Source organism: Hyperoodon ampullatus (assembly GCF_949752795.1).
Source record: "Hyperoodon ampullatus genome assembly, chromosome: 7".
Taxonomy (NCBI): Eukaryota; Metazoa; Chordata; class Mammalia; order Artiodactyla; family Ziphiidae; genus Hyperoodon; species Hyperoodon ampullatus.
Window position 1 is genome coordinate 113,395,477 of NC_136920.1, and position 16,863 is coordinate 113,412,339.

Below are 16,863 nucleotides of genomic sequence, written 5' to 3' on the forward strand. Positions count from 1 at the left end.
CCGGGCAGGACCCTATGGGGTCTTCCGAGGACAGACCCCTCCGCCATATCCTCTGCTTTAGGTCCTCTCTGAAGTACCTAGATAATAGTATGTGATAAACATTTCCTGAGTTTTTCAGATGCTAAAAGACACCACCAAATGGAAGAAATTAACTGTTTGATGATCTTGAGCACATCTACTGGCTCCTGAGGATTAATGACGTGAACTGCCCTGTTACTTCACAATCAACCGATTAGAAAATTGTGCAGGAGCTGATCACATACACTGTGACTCCCCTCCCTCACCTGACCTTTAAAAATGCTTTGCTGAAACCTTTCGGGGAGTTCATTTTTGGGGGCATGAGGCACCTGTTCTCCTTGCATGGACTGCAGTAAACCTTTCTCTGCTGCAGACTTTGATATTTAGGTTTGTTTGGTTTCACTATGAGTCAGGCACACCTCAAATTCGGTAACACACAACTTTCTCTCTCTTTCTCTCTGTTAGAGACGTGTGGTTGTGGTGGTTTTATGAGAGTGAATAAAGACAAGTGTGTAGAAAGTTTTGTTTGCTTGCATCCTTGACTATTAGAGTACGGACTGTTAGTGAATGACTGGAAGGTGGTTTTGTGAAGGGGTACGCAGGGGATTCTTGCCAGAGTAGGGATGCTGGGCAGTGATGGTGACAAAAACAGCAACATTGGTGGCCCTAGGATGGAGCTACAGAAGGTCCCCTGACTATACATGGAAAAGTGTCAGCCAGGGAAGCACGTGAGACATTTATGAGTGAGCCAGACATAAAAATCAGCAAATGACTAGAATGTACATTCTCTATTTTTAAAACACCACCAAAATACTAGTACTGCAATAAAAGTAAAACATGAAAGGAAACATTTCTGGAAGAGAAAGGAAAACAAGAGTGCTTTGTGTAAAGATTTGGCAAATGTAGAAATCCCAACTGTACTTCTGTCACTGATGTAAATGTAAAATAACCACCGTGAAAACTTCTCAGCAATAAACTTTTGTTAGATCTTTTTATAATATATAACTCCACACCTAAGGATGCTCCTCTAATTCCTTTCTTCAGCAAAAACCCTCAAAGGGCATGAATTCACTTCAGTATCCTTTCCTTAATAAAAATCCAACTAATCCAAATTCAATAATGTATTGTACACTTTAATAAGTTTATTTTCAAATTTCCATTAAGATTTACCCCAAACATAAAAAGCTTTATTTGCTTATTAAAAACCTGTTAATTTGTAATAGTCATGTTTTAATTGAAATATTGCCCAATTTAGGCAATAACTCTGTGAGGATATATTATCATTAATTTGCAGATGGAAAAACTAACTGAATCTTAGAGAAATAAAGAGAATTATGGGGGGTAACAACAGCTAAAAAAATTAGACCTGAATTCAAACCCAGTCCCGCTGACTTTAATTTCAGTACTCTTTCCGTAATGCAAGGGGCCCTGTAGCATTACTGGCAAGGCTTAGATTTGCTCTGCCAGAGGCTCATGAAAAGTTATTACATTTAAATCATTGCAACTATGAAGAGCAAAACGTGAGTTCTATTTATTCTTTCACCTAAGTTGTAATAACTGTCATTTTAAAGGACCTACTATTGTACAAGATGCTTCATATAAATTGTCAAATTCCACATCTCAAAGTAGATATCATTTACATTCACAGAGGAACATATTTGGCTAAGATTAAGTAATTTACCCACGTATATCCTGGTAATATATTGTCTGGTAAGATGGGAATCAAACCCAGGTGCTTGGAGCTCATTCTAGGAAAACTTACCACCTTTTATTTAAATGTCTCTAAGTAAATGAGCCTGATTTATTAACCAAAAATCTTAGTTGACAAGTTCTCTATGATATAACAAATCATTCCTAAACTTTCTCCCATGAAAGTTTAAAAAGCATCAATACTTGTACTGAATTTCTGTGTTTTTTCCAAAATTTAAAGGTATGGGATTACAAAAAACTATTGACAAAACTAATTTTGAAACCAGTAATTCTATTTTCAGAATTAGATTTTGAAAACAGAGGGGAGTCAAAGGAAAATGAAACAGACTATTAAGAGGAGGAGTAATATGGAGCAATAAGAAATTTCTAAAAAGTAAATCTTTTTAGAGTAAGTTGCAAAAGTTGGGAGGTCAGAGAGAAGATGGAAATTCTAGAACATCTAGGAGGTTGTTCTTCTATTACCACTTGGCCCAAACACTAATTTGGGCTTGAAACCCAATTTCTGGGCACAGGTAGATAATGTGTGGTCACAAGAAGGTTATGGATTATGAAGTCAGGTTGACAAGAGTTTCAGTTTTAAATTTGCCAATCTTTAATTATAGAAGCATTTTGCTGATCCACCCGGAAATACTATGGGATCAGAAAGGAATCCCTGGAAGAAGAGTGCTTGTTCTGTTTGGAAGAATAGATATGGCTTTTGAAAAGGCAAAAGATGATCCACACCTGTGATTCCTGAATGCCATAGCAAATACATCAGAATTTCTTCAGACAGTTGTTAAAACCAGATTCCCAGACAACACCTTGACATTCTGTATGTTTAACGAGCATTTAAGGGAGTCTGATGAATAATCAATTTAGGTATAAGAGCCTAGGCAAATTGAGCATCGGAGATAGAAAAAAAAAGTACAAGTACGTAAAAGAACTCCTTGTAAACAAAATTCTAGTAATGACACTAAGTTTATGTTAGAAAAAAAAGAGGATGATGTGGCTATTAAGATTAGTTTCAAAGTCATTTGCATGTTATTTTTGGAAACACTTAGAAAACACTGAAAGTTTTTAAGTGGGAGGGGATGACAAAAATAGTTTTGTGTGTGAAAAACATTACCAATAGAGGTGTCCGGGAGTGTGGATTTGAATAAGGGAGGAGTGGAGACAGAAAGATTAGTAGGAGACTTTTACATAATTTACTTGAGATTACATTTTAAACAGTGTGGAATGGACAGGGACAGTATAAAGAAAAAGGGGAAATTGAAAATTTAGGAGATAAACCAGATTTGACAGCACTTGTGACTCTTTGAATTAAAGAAAAGAGAGGGATTAGTCAATATGACCCCAGAGTTTTTCAGCCCCACTGACTGCAAGAATGGTGACACTGGTAGCAGGGAGGCTGTGACACCTGTTTCTTTACCTTCAATTACAGATGCATTCACCAGAGTGAGAAAGAAAAGAAAAGCAAGTTTAGAAGATAAATGAAGGATAATGCAATGTTTAGTTATGTTTGATTGCTTGGCCATGCTTAAGCCGTAACAAATCAGAGATTTGTTGTTGTTGCTGTTTTCTAATATATAATTAGAATTTTGAACGATGTGAATTATAAACAATGTGTACAGAAAGAAAAATTAATGCATCAGTCAACTTTTATATTTCTATTGACTTTGGTATTTTAATCTTCTAGTTTAATGTTGATTGATTGACTGTGGCATTACAAAGTGGTATGAGTATATTTGTGTGCATCATGCAAATATCAAATGTATGCATTTAAAACATTTAAATTATTAAAGTAGTAAATTTGTTTAAGGTGTCTCTGTATGTGTATGTTAAAACTATAATAACTCAATAACAAGGATTATCATCTATTTTCTTAAAAGGTCTAAAAAGTTAGGTTATACAGCAGTATCCATTTTTCATAGCTGCAATATTTTCTCTGTATTTCACATAGTAGGAAAAAATGTGAATTTTATACCAATCCAGGGAATATCTCTCTATAGTTATTCATCAAGGACAGTGGTCTAGGTCATAGTTTATTCTCTAGCTTTTCAAGTTTGCCCTCTGAAGGTTGCTCACTTACATATTTAAAGCTTTTTTAAAAAGGGTACAGAAAGATGTGGTGCCCAACCAAGTATATTAATAATAGCTCCAGACCTATGTAGGACACACATTTCAAAGATTCTCTTACAAAGGGCTCGCAAAAGGGCTTTATATCTTTTAGAGTACTTATATATGCCATTATTTTATTAGTAATGACAAAAATCATGTTTCCCATTTTGTCCCAAATGGGGATATTTCTAAAACTTTCTTTTATGTTCACCAAATAATACAGAATATTTTAGATAAGATTGCTGAGAGATCGTGGGGTTACTATAAGTTTTAAGGAGAATAAATTTTTCCTGACATCTCTCACATAATCATATTTCAAACTCAGATTAATAAAGAATGGGAATTCCTGGGTGATCCAGTGGTTAGGACTCCTCTCTGCCGGGGCCTGGGTTTGATCCCTGGTCAGGGAAATAAGATTTGAACAAGCCGCACAATGCGGCCACAAAATTTTTAAAAAGTAAATATAAGACTGAACTTGATTTTTCATTTTCTTCCAAGTGATTAGCTTTCAGATGGAAGAAAACAAATCCAAAAGTAAATTTTATACCAGTCCTATGAAAAAGAGAGACACTGTGTGACTAGCTCTAAATTATTCATTTAATAACAGAACCAAGGCTAAGACTTGGGATTTTTGATTTTTAGTTCATTATTATCTTCACTCTAGTGTATTTCATTTCATTTGAAATTCATGCACAAATAAATATGTAGGTTATTCAGGAGTCTTTAATTTTTAATAATCTTGGAAGGAAAATTAATTTAGGTACTCAAATGAGCCATAAATTTTTAAAGTTGTAATCCATAATTATTTTTAAGTTAATTTAGGACAATAAGTTAAAGTGAAAATACTTATGCTTTATTTAAAGAAAAAAACAACTTGATCACTTTGACCTTTACCACATTTTGCATAGGAGGCTTAAATACCTTTGTATTCTATAGTGAATTTAAAATAGTGAGGGATGAAGATAAATTTTACTTGACCAATACAAAAAAAAAAAAAAAAAAAAACCTGTAAACCGGCTCTGAATGCACATCATGTAGTTTTCATCTTCTGACAGAGCAGTATTTCAGAAGATAACAGTAGGGAGGAATTTATGGCAGGTGCATTACTACTTAGGAACTAATCTCATCCACGTGGCTATTAATGTGAAATATGGATTTTAATAATCCTGGCTCTGTGAGTTGTGTGATCCTGCCTGGTGGGAATGTGATTAGCCAGAGCCTGCAAGATTAATTGAGATATATAGCACATGATTACATCTAGTGGCTTACAAGCAACTTTGATTATGCTACAGTTTGCATAGTTAATTCTGTATCCTTATAGTTAAACGAGCAAACAAATAAATCAATACTCTATTTTGACAAGAACTCTTCTTTCCTTAGGTCATTTAAACAGGTCGCTTATATAGAATTTAAAAGTCTTCCAGAGAGAAGATTTTTTTTTTAAATGTAGGTAATGAAAAGGACAGATAAATCGCATTTTGAAATTTTTGAAATTCACTCTATCATTATACATTCTACTGAACAGAACTTTACTCAGGAAAGAAAATTTCCGACATCAGCACATACAAATTTAAGAAATAAGAATTTTAAATCAAGAGGTTTAATTAATAATGAGAGGATTTTTTGTTGTTATTTTGCAAAAATTGATAGAGACAGTGGTTTACTCCTTTAAATAATGGATAATTTCCATGGTATTCCCAAACACTAATATGATTGACAAAAGAGCAAGAAAGCTACTTAATCACTCCATTAGTTTTTAATTCTTACTCAATGATAATTAAATATTTATTTTGAATGAATTAAAATAAGTGCACAAGTGAAGACTACTGCAAGTGTCTTGTAGTAAGGAAAATATTTTAATAAAAGTAATTGTTTAGATGTGAGATCAAGTTCCAAAAACACACTTTTCATAAAGTTCTACATAACACATGCAAAGGAAAACTGTATTGTTATTATTATTATTACTATTAACATTATTTTAACTTATATCCTAAATATTGCTATTGTCCTTTTCTCTCTTGATCTCCTTATTTTTTTTAATTATACATAGTCCCAGATGATCACATATGCTTTTATGCTTTTTATGCCTTTTAATTTCAAGCATATCTAACTCTCCTTATCTAGTGCTTCATTATTAGCACTCCTCAATGTGCAGGATGAATTTCCACCTATGTGCATTTGTGAAACCCAACCCATTGCCTCCTACCAAATTTGTTCCTCCTTCTATATCTATTCCATTTTTAAATTTGTGGCAGTTCTAACCACACAGTAATAAAAGAAACTGCCATTTTCTTGAACTTTCATTTTAATCCCTACATCCAAAAGACCTCAATTACTACTTATTTCATGAATGATTAATATGTTTCTCTTGAAAGTCTTCTCTTTGGAAAAGCTTTGATTACATCCCTCTCCACCCTTGGTATGGCATAATTTGGCTGAGCTTTCAAAGAACTTTGCTTTAGATGGCAATTCTATTATTCTAATTAAAAAGCTAGCTTTTCAAACTCATCTCCCTCTGCTCCTCTTTCCTCATTCTGTTTTCCAGCCAGACTACACTCTTTCCTAGGCCTTATATAGGTCCTCCTTTTTCCAACCTCTAAGCATACTAATTTATGACCTCATGAATAACTGCATTCCTTTTTATCTAGGTGTCTATTTATCAAGGAAAATGAAATGCTCTAGAACAAGCAAATTTTCCTAAAGTCAAAAAATGGGGTCACGTGCTTGTTTAAGTTAATTAAGATTCTTATAACTTACCAAGTATAGAATGAATACATTCACAGTGATAGGAATTTAAATACACACATTGAGCAACCACCTCTGAAGTTGTATCATTAAATTGATCAGAAGCATGGAATTACTTCTGAAGGAAGAAAGAACAAAAATTTTGTGGAGTCTTCACTTGGTAATGCTGAAAGCAAAGACTGAATATGATTAGAATTCAAAAAATTTCAACAACTCTTCTTAGAGCACATCTGGATCACAGACCCCATTCTAGGACACTAGAATTGGAAAGTATCCCTAGAATTCTGAAGAATACATAAAGGAACTACTACTTTATATAACTGATAATGAAGCATAAAATTCTAGGAAGGCTAGAAAAATAATATAAATGTGTTCAAGACAGATTTGTGCACATTGCTAAGTGATAGCTCTGAAGTGGATAGTTAATGGAACCCAGATGGTTTGAGGCTACAGCTCACTTTTGTTATTGATTCATTGCCTTTTCACCTAATAAACCACAAATAGTGTCAAAAGCAGAATCATCTCCTAAATTGAATTAAATCTTATTAAAATGAACTATGATATTTGGAAGTCATTACTGGAATAACTAGAAACTCTCTAAGTTCAAGAATTTCTGAGCAATATGTATACATTTTAAAAGAAAGAATTAGGTTATCTTCCAAGAAAGACTGAGTTACTACTGAAAAAGAGAGGAGTCTTCTCATAGGGATAACTTTTGCATTTTTAATTTTTTACTCGTCCTTTTTGTATTTTTGAAACCAGAATTATTTCATATTCAGAAGTAGCATGAATTCCAGAGAGTAGCATATCCTTCCAGGAATATATAGATACGGTACATAGATAAAACGTAGTGGTAGTATTTAATATTTTAAATATGATAAGTACACTGCAAACATTTCTTTACTAATGGCAATTTGAGATAAAATCTGGTTCTCCTTTTGTTTTATACCATTTTAGGTATATTGAAAATCTGTATTGATCAACATTTGAGAGTAAAAAACACGACAAAATATTTTCTTGTTCTTATTATATATTTTTATCTTGATAGATAACAATAACACTCAATTTGTTCCATTTGCCACCTTCATCCAGAAACTATGTTATTCTGAATTGTACAGGATGTGACTTAGGTCTACTGATCAAAGTCACTTTTTAATATGTTAGGAAGGAACAAAAGTCACCTAATTTTCACCTCCCAACTTCTAGTTTTGTATCTTGTTTCACTTATAAGAGTGTTTCAGCAGCTAACCACAGCTCCTTCTGTGTCCATGACAACTTGTTCAGGATTAATTATTTCCATTCTCACTGTATTTACAATCCTGTATGTGGATAATATCATACATGATATTATCTGGCAATAAAATCTCAAAGTTGCTTTAATCTAATTACAGTGAAAGAGTTCCAGTAGAGTTACTCAAATGACTGATACCTTTGTTAAATAAATGGTAAAATTAAATAATGAACAATACCTCTATATGTTGAAGTCCTATCAATGTAAGCATTACACAGAATGATGAAATGTGTTTTTAAAAGTGGATGTGGCTTTTGGAATCAAATAAATCTGAATTTTAATTATGACTTGACCATTATGTAGCTGTGTCAATCTTTGTATGTTTCTTAAACTCTCTGAGCCTCAGATTTCCTCATTTTCAAAGTAGAAATAACCATGCCTATCTCATATGATTATTGTAAAAATTAAACGTAAAAAATGAACATTTTTAAAGAGTTTTAAAATATGAGTTATAGGCCTGCTGCTTGAGGTAGACATCTTCATTTAGTGTATAGAAGCAAAGCTCTTCCTTCATCCTTTTAAAGGATCCTCTGTCTCTTTAAATTATATTTACAAATTGCTACATTGTACTGAAGTTTCTTTGTTTTAAAAGGAAAAGAAAGTTACAGCACACTTCATACTTACATACTTCATGTATTCGACCTCATTTTCAGAGGTCATCACAGAAACAAAAGTGAACAAGGGTATTTTTTCTTTCCTATACAGATGCTGCCTACTTTTAACCTTAGCAAACAGCTTTTAAAACCAGTGTTTCAACACTTGAATAGGAAAGACATCTGGATCTTCTGGAGAATCCATGAATTAACTCAAACGTTAACAGATCAAACAACTTGGATATAAAGACACAAGGATGGATTTTGAATACTTAAGTATCCTGAATAATATTGATAAATAGTGCTTATGTGCTGCTTGTTTGAATATAATCCAGGCAATTTTGTAACATTTATTGCTGACAATAGCAAATGTCAGGAGAATTAGTCTGTATGTCTGTAGTTTTCAATTAGAGAAAGACAATCTAAGATAATATAATAAAAATCATTGTAATGATAATTATATCACAGTTTCATAATTTATAGGGATATTAATAAGCATGCCATTTTTAAATGTATAGGATATTTTCCACTGAAGTACTTTATGACATCTTATTCATTTAACATTTGATATTGCATTGCAGGCAAGTTGAAAATGGGAAACTGAGACACAAGGCTGTGTGTTTCATTGGTGGCAAGGCTAATAATAGAAAATGATACTCCATATTCCTGAATTTTTCATTATTGTTAGTTTTTGCTGCCCATCTGAAATATATACCTTAAAACACATGGTTGGGTAGTTGTAGTAGATTTTATAATGAATTGATGCTGCAAATAACTTTTGCATGATAAAAATGGATATTTAGACTTCTTCAACTTGAATTCTCATAACACTTGTCCTTGAAAATATCACAATTCTGTGAACTTTCATAAAATGAGAAGTTAATAGGAACATACTATTTATTATGAATAGCTGTACCTCTACTACCAAAAAACCAAAACTTACAAAAAATACAGTAAATAAGCAAGCAAAGTGACTTTGTTCATATTGTAAATCATTTTGTACCAAGCAACTATGGAAGGCTTTTAAACAGTAGAATCAGAGAAAGAAGTGTGAAGACATTAGGAGTGAAATAGTGCAATATCAACAAAGTGATTTCAAAAGCCAAGTCAAAGATAAGAGACAAAGGCAACAGAATCTATTAATTATCTTAATACTTACTATATATGTGGTAAACTCTGTTTATAATATTCAGAGAACAGTTATAGATAATGAAGTAAATTTTTAGAAAATGATTTTTTCTTATTTAAAAGTAATATATGTTTATTGTAAAAAAGTTAGAAACAGAAGTAAAAATTAAACATATTCTATTTCTTTCCTTTGTAGGTAACCATGTTGTATTTTAAATATGTCTAAGATCTATAAATGCATATTTAAATCAGAATATATCACATTTTACATACCGATTTATAATATGAATTCAAGTTTGGAATGCTTTATTCTTCATAATAAAATTATTTTTGCTTTGTTTCATTAAAAACTTCTAGTATGTGTATCACATTGAAAATTGTTGGATATTAAGAATGAGTCAATGTCCAAAATTAATTAATTCTGCTTGCTTATTCTAGCAGAGCTGCTTATTTTCTAACATCTTCTGAAAAATAAGTTGTTACATCAATGAACTCTAACTATAGTACAAAAAAAATAACTATAAATTTTTTTGAAAACTCAGCTCTGTGAGATGACTTCTCAGGTTACACTCACTGTACTTCATTCACTTCTGAAGTTCATTGGCATTATTTGTGCCTATGTTTGATTGGTTTTTATGTGTGTGTTCTGTTTACCTACTGGAGTAGACCAGGACTTTCCTTTTGGTTTCTATATGTTCATCACTGACTCAGTGTAGAGGTATGGCATTTATAATTGTTTGTAGAATAAACAAAGTAAATGTGTGAATGAACACATATGTTTCAAAATGATAAATTAAAATAATCCTTTAATAGGCATTTCACAGCTTACTCAGTTTTCAATTTGGTGTCATCAAAGTTGCTATTATTTGCTTCCCCAGTAACCACTCTTTCTGTGCCTACCTCCTGTCACCCTCGTGTGGAACCTGAAAAATGCCACATATTCAATTCTTTAGGTGTAGCCAGAGGGGAGGATTAGAGGGAGGAGGAAGGAGAGCAAGGTGGTGGAGTGGGAGGCTGCTGAGTTCACACCTCCCCCACCCTATGAACACGTAAACAATACTTCTACATATGAAGCAGTTCTCACCTAAAACAAACTAGAGACTGGCAGAAAGACTCTTATACAACCAAGGTTGTAGGAAATATCCACACAGAGTTGGGTAGAAAGGGAAGAGAAGTGATCAGGTCAGGACCTGTACCCCTAGGAGGGGACACAAAAGAGGGGGTGTTACTTGAGCTCAGATCATCCCTGGGGAGTAAGCAGCTCAAACCACATATTGGGCACCCAGCCTTGGGGTCTGACACCAGGAAGGTGAGTCCCCTTGTCTAGTTTGAAGACCAGTGGGACTGTCAGGGGAGGCTTGTGAGAAACTTGGACTCCACTTGTGTAGAGTAAACACAGGCTTGCTTGCTCCTAAAACAAGGTAGAGGAAGCAGACTGAGACTTCCCTGACTCTGGCTGGTTTTCTGCTCTAGCCCCAGTGCCTGCTCCAGCCCTTCTTGCTCCATAGTGCAGCCCCACACTACAGCAAAGGCTACTGCTGCTGAGGAGAGTGCACAGTTGCGGTAGGTTTTAGTAGTGCTGCATTGTTTTTCATGGCTATACCTCTGGAAGCATGGAGACCAATACGATAATCAAGTTGGTAGTAAGTAGAATAATCATTTACTCAAGTAGTTATATACTTCATTCATTCATTCATTTACCCAATATGTGGCAGCCTATGGTGTTAGGGATTGAGAATGTGTTCACTTTGAAGGAAGTGTAATTCCTTAGTGTCATAAAGCAACTGTGGAATGCTGTGACACATGAGCCAAAGGGAACTATTATGCAGAACAACTAGAAATGGAGGAGGTGGATTTGTGGAAATTAGATCTAAAGGCCACAGGGATAAGAAGAGAAGACAATTATTGGCTCTTTACAGGGTGGGGGTGTAACTCTACAGGGAGCGGTTAGTAAAATGTTTAAAGTTCTTCAACTGGATCCCACAAATCTATCCACAGTAAATGTACTTAAACTCTCTACTTAAATGAAGTGGACACATGCTTAATAGGAGAGATTTTAATAGTAGACCATTTATTTGTGTCTGATATTGTGCTGAATATATTAACTGCATTACTTCCAGCTTTTATAATAACTCTATTTTACAATAGGAAAAATAAGAATATTATCATTCACTGACTTTTGCAACTACACACATGTCTCATTTTTATCCATAAAGAAATCCAGAAATCTTACAAGAAAGCTCAATGTATAAAATTTCAGGACAAATTTGAAACATACATGCTATTAAATATTTTTTCACCTTAGACATAAAACATAATAATAGAATCTTTCCAACTATTAATATATGCTTTTAGATTTTTAAAAAAGTTCCCTGAACTTTAATCTTTAAAACAGAAGCACAGATAAACATTAAATATAATTAATAAATGATACTTTTAGAAATAAATTTTACCTCAAATTTTAGTTCACTCAATCAATTTGAAAATGACTTTTTTTTAAAGAACATACTAAATTTAAAAGGTTTTGGTGGGGCGGAGCCAAGATGATGGAGTAGGAGGATGCACAGTTCACATCTCCTCACAACTAGGGCACCTACCAGATGCTGGTGGGGGACCTCAACACCCAAGGGGAGAGGAGGAACCCCCGAGAGACCAGGTAGGATGTGGGGGAGGAAGGGGGGAGGAGAGGTGGAGGCCAGATGGGACCAGTGCCCCTGAGGGGTGGCTGGGGGAGGAGAGGGATTACCACACCTGGAGAGGTCCACTCACTGCAAGGGAATAAATGGAAAAGAGGGAGACCCTCGGGGGTTTGGAGGATTGGCGAAGAACACAGTTAGCATTTCCCCTGCCTACTCAGCCCCAGGGAGCCTGCTGGAGTCCTGGGCCTGGCCCTCCACCCTCCAAGGCTGGAGGCACTCTGGGGCCCCCTCCAGGCATGCTGAGCCTAAGCTTTGCCCCCCCTCCCCCAGGGCCTTTTCTGGCCTTGTGGGTCCTGACATAGGCCCCGCCCCGGCCTAAACACTGCCACCCCACAGCCAAAGGCCTTCTGGCTTTTTTTTTTTTTTTTTTTGCTACTGCAGTTCTGTTTCATTTTCCAGTTTTCCAGTTGTTGTTTGATTTATATTTTTATTTTTTCTAATATATCTGTTAGTTTTCTAGTTTTAATTTATTTTTTTATTCTTTGTTATTGTTCTTCTCCTTTTTTTCTTTTTTTTTTGCCATGCCATGCACCTTGAAGGATCTTGGTCCATGGGGTGGGGGTTGGGCTTGAGCACCTGTGGCAGGAGCACTGCGTCCGAACCACTGCATTAACAGAGAACCTCAGATCCCAGGGAAAATTAATCAGAGTGAGGTCTCCCAGAGGTCCTCACCTCAACACCAACACCAGGCTCTAACCAACTGCTTATAAACTCCAGTGCTGGAAGCCATAGGCCAAACAACGAGTAAGAAAGGAACACAGTCCCACCCATCAAAAATAATGACATTGGGCTTCCCGGGTGACGCAGTGGTTGAGAGTCCGCCTGCTGATGCAGGGGACACGGCTTCGTGTCCCGGTCCGGGAAGATCCCACATGCTTCAGAGCGGTTAGGCCCGTGAGCCGTGGCCACTGAGCCTGCGCGTCCGGAGCCTGTGCTCTGCAACGGGAGAAGCCACAGCACGGAGAGGCCCACGTACCACAAAAAATAAATAAAAAATAAATAAATAATGACATGACAAAAAATAAGTTACAGATGAAGGAGCAAGGTAAAAACCTATAAGACCAAAGAAATGAAGAGGAAATAGGCAACTTACCTGAAAAAAAAAATCAGAGGAATGATAGTAAAGATGATCTAAAATCTCGGAAATAGAATGGCGACATGGATCAAGAAAATACAAGAAACGTTTAACAAGGACCTAGAAGAATGAAAGAACAAACGGAGATGAAGAACACAATAAATGAAATGAAAAATATACTAGAAGGAATCAATAGCAGAATAACTGATGCAGAAGAATAAATAAGTGAGCTGGAAGATAGAATGGTGGGAAAAACTGCTGAAGAGCAGAATAAAGAAAAAAGAATGAAAAGAATTGAAGACAGTCTCAGAAACCTCTGGGACAACACGAAACACACCAACATTTAAATAATAGGGGTCACAGAAGAAAAAGAGACAGAGAAATGATCTGAGAAAATATTCAAAGAGATTATAGTAGAAAACTTTCCTAACACGGGAAAAGGAGTAGCCACCTAACCAGGAAGTGCAGAGCATCCCATACAGCATAAACCCTAGAAGAAAAACATCAAGACACATTTTAATCAAACTAAGAAAAATTAAATTCCAAGAAAATATATTAAAAGCAGCATGGAAGGGCTTCCCTGGTGGCACAGTGGTTGAGAGTCCACCTGCCGATGCAGGGTACATGTGTTCATGGCCCAGTCTGGGAAGATCCCACATGCCACAGAGTGGCTGGGCCCGTGAGCCATGGCCACTGAGCCTGCACGTCTGGAGCCTGTGCTCCACAACGAGAGAGGCCACAACAGTGAAAGGCCTGCATACCGCAAAAAAAAAAAAAAAAAAAAAAAAAGCAGCAAGGAAAAAGCAACGAGTAACATACAAGGGAATCCCCATAATGTTATCAGCTGATATTTCAGCAGAAAGTCTGAAGGCCAAAAGGGAATGGTGAGATATATTTAAAGTGATGAAAGGGAAACACCAAGATTACTCTACCCATCAAGGAACTCATTCAGATTCAATGGAGAAACCAAGAGCTTTAAAGACAAGCAAAAGCTAAGAGATTTCATCACCACTGAACCACCCTTACAACAAATGTTATTGAACTTCTCTAGGCAGGTAACACAAGAAAACAAAAAGACCAACAAGAACAAACACAAAACAATTAAGAAAATGGTAATAGGAACATACATATATATAATTTCCTTAAATGTGAATGGATTGAATGCTCCAACCAAAAGACACAGACTTGCTGAATGGATACAAAAACAAGACCCATATATATGCTGTCTACAAGAGACCCACTTCAGACCTAGGGAAGCATATGGACTGAAAGTGAGGGGATAGAAAAAGATATTCCATGCAAATGGAAATCAAAAGAATGCTGGAGTAGCATTACTCATATCAGATAAAATAGACTTTAAAATAAAGACTGCTACAAGAGATAAAGAAGGACACTACATAATGATCAAGGGATCAATCTAAGAAGAAGGTATAACAATTATAAATATATATGCACCCAACATAGGAACAACACAATGCATAAAGCAAATTCTAACAGCCATAAAAGGGGAAATCAACAGTAATACAATAATAGTGGGGGACTTTAACACTCCACTTACACCAATGCACGGATCATCCAGACAGAAAACAAATAAGGAATGACAGGCTTTAAATGACACAACATACCAGATAGATTTAATTGATATTTATAGGATATTCCACCTGAAAGTGACAGAATACACTTTCTTCTCATGTGCACATGGAATATTCTCCAGGATAGATCACATCTTGGGTCACAAATCAAGCCTCGGAAAATTTAAGAAAATTGAATCTATATCAAACACCTTTTCCAACCACTGCACAATGAGATTAGAGATCAATTACAGGAAAAAAATATTTAAAAAAACCATAAACACTGGGAGGCTAAACAACCTTGGTTGTGCTGCTAAATAACCAAGAGATCACTGAAGAAATCAAAGTGGAAATCAAAAACTACCTAGAAGCAAATTACAACAGAAACACAATGACACAAAACTTATGGGATGCAGCAAAAGCAGTTCTAAGAGGGAAGTTTATAGAAATAAAATTTCACCTCAAGAAATAAAAAAAATGTCAAATAAACAATCTAACCTTACACCTAAAGTAACTAGAGAAAGAAGAACAAAGAAAAACCAAAGTTAGCAGAAGGAAAGAAATTGTAAAGATCAGAGCAGAAATAAATGAAATAGAAAAGAAGAAAAAAGTAGCAAAGATCCATAAAACTAAAAATTGGTTCTTTGAGAAGATAAACAAAATTGATAAACCATTAACCAGAGTCATCAAGAAAAGGAGGGAGAGGACTCATCAATAAAATTCGAAATGAAAAAAGAGAAGTTACAACTGTCACTGCAGAAATACAAAGGATCATAAGACACTACTACAAGCAACTACATGCCAATAAAATGGACAACCTGGAAGAAATGGACAAATTCTTAGAAAGGTACAACCTTCCAAGATGAACCAGGAAGAAATAGAAAATATAAACAGACCAATCACAAGCAATGAAATTGAGACTTTGATTAAAAATCTTCCAACAAACAAAAGCCCCAGGCTAGATGGCTTCACAGGTGAATTCTATCAAACATTTAGAGAAGAGCTAACACCTATCCTTCTCAAACTCTTCCAAAAAATTGCAGAGGAAGGAGCACTCCCAACTCATTCTACAAGACCCCCATCACTCTGATACTAAAACCAGACAAGGCTATGACAAAAAAAGCAAATTACAGTCCAACATCACTGATGAACATAGATGTAAAAATCCTCAACAAAATACAAGCAAACAGAATCCAACAACCCATTAAAAAGATCATACACCATGAGCAAGTGTGATTTTTCCCAGGAATTCAAGTATTCTTCAATATACACAAATCAATCAATGTGATACACCCCATTAACAAATTAAAGAATAAAAACCATATGATCATCTCAATAGATGCAGAAAAAGCTTTTGACAAAATTCAACACCCATTTATGATAAAAACTCTCCAGAAAATTGGCATAGAGGGAAACTATCTCAACATAATAAAGCCATATATGACAAACCCACAGCCAACATCATTCTCAATGGTGAAATACTGAAAGCATTTCCTCTAAAATCAGGAACATGACAAGGTTGCCCACTCTCACCACTATTATTCAACATCGTTATGGAAGTTTTAGCCACAGGAATCAGAGAAGAAAAATAAATAAAAGGACTTCAAATCAGAAATGAAGTAAAGCTGTCACTGTCACTTGTAACTTGTAAAGGATATGACATGATACTATACACAAAGAATCATAAAGATGCCACCAGGAAACTATTAGAGCTAATCGATGAATTTTGTAAAGTTGCAGGATACAAAATTAATGTACAGAAATCTCTTGCATTCCTATACACTAACAATGAAAGATCAGAAAGAGAAATTAAGAAAACAATCCCATTTACCATAACAATGAAAAGAATAAAATACCTAGGAATAAATCTACCTAAGGAGGCAAAGTACCTATACTCAGAAAACAATAAAACACTGATGAAAGAAATAAAAGATGA

The 16,863-nt window shown here is 35.1% G+C and overlaps 1 protein-coding gene across 3 annotated transcripts in view; it reads right to left on the reverse strand.

Annotated features, from left to right (window-relative positions):
• CNTN5 (contactin 5) overlaps positions 1-16,863 on the reverse strand; it is a gene marked incomplete at both ends in the record, with an annotated part of 772,249 nt that overhangs the window by 609,151 nt on the left and 146,235 nt on the right. The gene's annotated exons all lie outside the window — the stretch shown is intronic.